At 40.6% G+C, this 5,494-nt stretch overlaps 1 non-coding gene across 1 annotated transcript; it reads left to right on the plus strand.

Annotated features, from left to right (window-relative positions):
• The first annotated feature begins 1,977 nt into the window (after positions 1-1,977).
• On the plus strand, positions 1,978-2,115 carry LOC119920333. The gene has a single exon (XR_005448088.1). It is a non-coding gene; the product is annotated as a small nucleolar RNA SNORA7 (small nucleolar RNA).
• The last annotated feature ends 3,379 nt before the right edge of the window (positions 2,116-5,494 follow it).

The raw sequence follows: 5,494 nt of genomic DNA on the forward strand, positions 1-5,494 counted from the left end.
AATGCATTTACCAAATGATTATTTGGGAACCTACAAATGTGCACTTTTCCTACATATATAACATCAGTTCAGAAATGACTCACCTAATTACATTGGCTACTAAATTGGATTCAGATCATAGATCTAGGTTGCACAAATAAATCATGCATTGCAAATTACAGTGAAGCCATCCATATCTTTGACTTCTTATACAAGCATTTCCATAAAAACAATCACATGCGTATGATCTCTGTCCTTGTTTATTTGAGGCATCTAACTTCAATTCAATTCCAAGCGGAAGAACAACCACCTATAAACAAAGTTTAAATTTAATGACACGACTGAAAGTGCTGGGGGGATAATCAGAAAGTGTTATAAGAATTCCAGATGTCATTATTGTTATTAAGGCAGTATTTTTTAAAAAATAATAAACTGAACCTTTAGGAATTTTCCTTGGGAGGGCAGAGATTCCATTCATTCATTATCCTAATTTTCCTGATGTCTCTGAGGGAGTTTACATTTTTCCAATAGCAAATGAAACATTACGTGTCTCTAATAGGAAATATTTCTTCCACTGACTACTCAACTACTTTAAATAGAAGAATAGTTCTTTCTTCTGAGGAAGAGTTAGTTGTTACTCAAGGGTCCCATGACAGAAGACAGGTTTGTATAATCAGCCACTGCCTGTAAAATGCTGTTTCTAAGCTCATTAACATGGAAATCATATTTTACTTTACAATTCTAATATTCAGGTTCAGAATATTGAACAGTATCCTTACATATTTCTAACACTTATGCTCACATCTGCTAGCACATTTTCTCCTGTTGAAATAAAAGCAATTTTCTTCTTTTTAATTGAATTAGGGCTATCTGATTTTTCATTAAAAAAAAAACCAACAAAACAGAACAATAAACCACTAGGGGTGCATTTTAAACTTGTTTTGTCACTGACATTTCATCCCCTTTTGGAAAAACAGAGATAATTTCAAGCATGCAAAAATTTTATTTTACTTGCAGGTTTGTACTGCATATTTGGTAGAAGTATTCTGAAGAGTATTACCATTGCTACTGGGTTCAGTGAATAATCCCCTACCTCCAGACTCTCATTTCAGCTAACGCCATAGAACATTTTTCAGTAGTGGGAAGGATTCCTAGCAGTTATGTAGGAGGACATTCTGCCCTATAATTGTTTCAAAACACCCAGACAAATGATTTAAATAAAGACAGAGATGGTTTGGTTTAGTTTTTCACTAGCTTTTAATCAGTCATAATCATAAAGAATACCTTGTCAGAACAATTCTGATTTGGGTAGGCAAAAGAGAAAGGTAAGGAAGGGAAAGGTACTTAATTGGCATCATTACTGACTAAAATTGATTCTATTTGCTTAAATCTAGGGTCCTACATATTGTTCATCTTGAAAAAATATTTTATTACACATCCATAATGTGCCATTTCAGTAGACATAGCTAGCCACTTCTTTAGAAAGTGGCATCAGGTAGAAACTAGCAGTTCTCCATATTAAAGGTAGAGAATTTGGAAGTTTTTGTTGGGCATCATGCAATCTTCTTGAAAATAGAAACATATTTTTTTCTATAAAATGTATACTGTGGCAGGTGAATTTCATCATTAATGACATATTTTTCATGTAGGAAGGACAGATATATGTATATATTATATCTATTATATGTGTAATATTATATATTATAATGCATATTATATATTATATAATGTATATTATAGTGTATCTATTATATCTATATATAATAGATATCTAATATATATTATATATATATATATATAAACTGTAGTGGGGAACTTTTTAAGTAAAATATAGCTCAAAGCCTCACTACAAATCATGTTTCTTATACCCCTTTTTAAATCTGCATAACTCAGACCTAGTATTTCCTTTTGTGTCTTGCTCTTTTTTTTATTTGTGGTATTGGTTAAGCACTTACTATGTGCCAGGCACTCTACTAAGCACTGGGGTAGACACAGGTTTCCCTCTCAGGATCACACCTGAAGAGTTTCCAGTACTCTACCAGCCTTGACTATGGGAGGGAGAGTCAAGCAGAGGCATACCCATTCCATTCCTAGTTTGGGCAGTGGCTAGTGAGTGGAAAGCAATCTGCTATGAGTCAAGACTCATCTGTGCTGGACAGCAGCGGCATGGGAGAGAGTCAAGGGCAGAGACTCAAGTCTACTGCACAGAAGATGGCAAAGGTAAACCACTTCTATATTTTGATCAAGAAAACTCTATGGATACACCACCAGAATGATCGCAGATGGAGGTGGGGCATTCTGGGAGAGATGTATCCGTGGTGTCGCTATGGGTAGGAAACTACTCAGCAGCACAAGATAGTAAAAGATAAAAGTTAATCAGGTTGGACACAGTCCCTGTCCCACATGGGGCTCACAGTCTTAGTCTCCATTTTACAGATAAGGTAACTGAGACACAGAGAAGTTAAGTGACCTGCCCAAGGTCACACAGCAGATAGATGACAGAGCCAGGGTTAGAATCCAGGTCCTTCTGATTCCCAGGCCCAGACTTTATCCACCAGGACATGTTGCTTCTCATAAAATAATATAAATATTAATCAATTTTATATTATACTATTTTCACTGGTTTGGCACAAAAGCTAGACATTTATCATAAGAAAAGGAAAATTCCTCCGCTGCTTGCTTCCTTTAATCAAACTATGTGGAGAGGAAGAGGAGGTGAGGAAGAGGAGGAGTGTTACTCTTTTCAGTGCTCCCCAAATAACTATTCTGCTGCTTCTCTCCTCATTATTCCAATTTAGCAGCCTTCTTACTAAATCTTATGCATCTTTCATCATCTCCTGAAAATGTACCACTTTGCTGCTATCCCTTAATGATGAATATATTCAAAATCAAAATCTTCATATAATCTTTGCTATACTTCCAATTGTCTTTCCTATGAGCTATTCCCTGTAACTTGGACATATTTGCCAACATCACCTGGAAACGTCAAGCCAAAAAAGTACTCAGTAATTACAATTTCCTAAGTTTCCAGCTCTGCACAAGCTGCCCCTAAGGTAGGATGTACTCTTATCTTCCACACCCTTTAGTTGCAACTTCACCAGTGTTTTGTGCCAGTCAGATTGTATCTTGGCACTTCTGCAGTATCTGTTTAAGATTTTGCTCTATCTCCTACCTCTTTCTTGCTTTGTAATCCCCATATTTCACCTTTAACTTGCGCTTTGTCCTTAAAATTGTGCTATGTAATCCTTTTATTGTTTTGTTACATCAGATTGGTTTTATCCTTGACTATTCAATTTTCTTCATTATGTCCTTTTCCTGCCTAACTCCTCTTTCTCAAAAAAACCCTCTTGTATGTCGACTAGACGGCCAACACAGTCATAACAATAATAATGATGATGGTATTTGTTAAGTGCTTACTATGTGGCAGGCACTGTACTAAGCACTGGGGTGGATACAAGCAAATTTGGGTTGGACACAGTCCCTGTCCCTTGTGGAGCTCACAGTTTCAATCCCCATTTGACAGATGAGGTAACTGTGGCACAGAGAAGTGAAGTGACTTGCCTAAGGTTACGCAGCAGACATGTGGCGGAGTCAGGATTAGAACCCATGACCTTCTGACTCCCAGGCCCGTGCTGTATCCACTTTGCCACACTGCTTCTCTGCATAGTTATAGTCATATTCATTAACAATTAGTAAGCACTTAGAGTGTGTGAAGTGCTCTTCTAATCCTGAGGAGATTTCATGGACATTAAATCAGGCATGATTCCTGAACTGCAGGGGGCTTATAACCTAAAAATAGAGGGAGGAAGAGGGATAGAGACACATAGGGAATTAAATGATTATACACACAGGTCAACAATTAAAATGAGCCAAAACATGGAAAAAACAGATGGAATGGAACGATGGTTGGGCAGGGCTTCCTCTTGTAGATGGCAGTGTGGAGGGAAGAAGCGGGGCATCACCGTGCAGACCCCAAAGCTCCAAAAGTGGGGATTCACTGGCTGTGTGTTCATGGACTTCAGCCATCTTTGCCTCTTCAGCCGGCGAGGAGAAGCAGAATTTCTCCTTGGAGCTGGAGACAGGGATGAAGGAACCCTTCCCAGTCCTTGGGCAAAGGGCAGTTTTGGGAGAGCTCCAAACAGTGTTCCAAACAACTTCTGTCCCCCACCCCAAGTTTGTCTTCCCCCCCTTTCACTGTGCACCTTTAAGAAGTATGTGATACTGATCTAGTGTTAGCACCAACCTTCGAAGTATGATGTTGCAAAGATTTTATAAAATTAGCAGAATCAATAGCCCCCAGTTTTTCAAGTCTTCCCTCTTTTTCTATCCTGTCCAATGTTGTCAGAAAACTCTGGGCCATCGTGTAAGGTCATCCTCCCCTCTCTCCCGGCCTCATTAGATGCCTTAGCTAATTGTTTCCTCAAATTCTACAATCAGCTCCAGATCCTTAAAAAAGCCAGCAGTGAGACCATCAGCTGGGATATTCCATTTCCTCAAAAGCCTGGGTTCCCTACTTTCCCCTCAGATTTCTGCCACCTTCTGCCTTGATCTCTGATTCTCGTTATAATGCCCTATATCATGTAGTATTACCATCGTTTCTTTCCTAACCCTGTTCACTTGCCCCCTCTTGACCTTTAGGGGCTCTACTACCTTCATCCCCCTTTTCTACTTGCACACTGTAGCAGGAATGCCAACTTTTTATTTTGAATGTGGGGGGTGAACATGGGGATGGAACTTGGAGTGGCCAGGGATTGGAGAGGGCAGGGGAAGAAAAGGTGGAGGGAGGGAGAAAAAGGGAAGGCAGATTAGAAAAGGAGTGAAATGATGAAGAGAGAGAGGGAGGAAAGAACAGGGTAAGGGAGATGGTAAGAGGACATAAAGAGGAGGAGAAATCAGTCAGTCAGAGATATTTATTGAGCAGTACAGTACAGAGAGCGCTGTACTAAGTGCTTGGGAGACTACAGTATAATAGAGTTGGTAGATGTGATCCCTGACCACAAGGAACACCTAGTCTAGTAGAGGGAGAGGAATGAAAGGGTATTCACTTGTAGTGATCCTCCTCCTCCTCCTCCTCTTCCTCCTTCTCTCCTCTCCCACTAATGCTTTTCCGGTCTTCACCAGCCCTAAACCCCATGAGGAGCCCCTTGCTTACTGTGCTTCTGCCTGATCTTCCCAGACAGCCAGAGAATCCTCAGGGGATGGGATGGAACTCAGAGCTCTGTAACCACTGTGGAAGCAGTCTCCCCATGGGAGCACCCAGCCACTACACTGCTTTGGAGCCAGGATCAGCCACATATGGCCACAGCTTCTCCTGTGGGGGAAGCAGCCCTGCTCCCTTAGCCTGGCTGTAGATCTTGGCCTGAAAGTAGCACAGAGCTAGGTTGACCCCATAGGTGCCTGCTGCACCACTGGCTTCAGCCCTCTAAACTTGGTTCCATCCCTGATGGATGCCCCCCGATCCCCAGTTCACTTGGGCTGATTGTGTGGAAGTTGGGATGTGTGGATGGGTCCTGCT

Source organism: Tachyglossus aculeatus, chromosome X1, assembly GCF_015852505.1.
Source record: "Tachyglossus aculeatus isolate mTacAcu1 chromosome X1, mTacAcu1.pri, whole genome shotgun sequence".
Lineage (NCBI taxonomy): Eukaryota > Metazoa > Chordata > Mammalia > Monotremata > Tachyglossidae > Tachyglossus > Tachyglossus aculeatus.